Raw genomic sequence first — 890 nt, 5'->3', positions numbered from 1 at the left:
GAAGAGTGTTGAATATTCCATGGACTGCTAGGAGAACAAACAGGTTTGTCCTGGAAAGGGTGAAGCCAGAATACTCTTTGGAGTCAAGGATTCTGAAGCTTTGTCTGACATACTTTTGGCCTGTTGCAAGGAGGGACCTGTCCTTGATGAGGGACATCAGGTTTGGGAGAGTGGAAGGACAGTGCAGGAGAGGAAGATTATCGATGAGATGGATCAATTCAGTGATTGGGGTAGTGGGAGTAGGTGTGCCAAAGACAGTGAGATTGGTAAAGGATAGAGCACGGCTTAGGGCTCTTGTACATAGGGTTGCTATGAGTCACAAGCTACTCAAAGGCACATAACAACAAAAACAAAAACAACAACAATATTGTATAACTTCTAACCTCAACTTAATTTAACTATATACAGAATACAGCACCAGTATTCTGTGTCCATTGAGAAACACTGATGAGGAGACATCCACATCTTTCTTCTATAATTCAATACGGCGATTTATCAGACTTTCTCCTTATTATAATTGACTTTCTATTTTAACATGTCTTAGCTATAGTACCCAATGAAAAGCTTATTAAGGTGTTTCTCTGAAAGTATGTGAATAAAATATACATCAGTAGATTTTAAGTAAACAATATTGTTCTTTATAATCCAAGTGGGTCTAATCCCATCTATTGAAATACTAAGAGCAAAAATGGTTTCCCTGAGGAAGAAGAGATTCCGTCTTCAGACTATTGCTTCATCTCTTTTCCTGAGAGATTTCAACATGATAGCATACCTTACAGATGTCGGACTTTCTAACTCCCACAATCATATAAATGAATTTCTTGAAATAAATCTCTTCTCTTCTCTTCTCTTCTCTTCTCTTCTCTTCTCTTCTCTTCTCTTCTCTTCTC

This window comes from Elephantulus edwardii, unplaced genomic scaffold (genome assembly GCF_000299155.1).
Source record: "Elephantulus edwardii isolate Elephantulus edwardi_28Jun2011 unplaced genomic scaffold, EleEdw1.0 scaffold00030, whole genome shotgun sequence".
In the NCBI taxonomy this organism is placed as follows: Eukaryota; Metazoa; Chordata; class Mammalia; order Macroscelidea; family Macroscelididae; genus Elephantulus; species Elephantulus edwardii.
The sequence above is the reverse complement of the archived record's forward strand: the minus strand, read 5'-3'. Positions refer to the sequence as shown.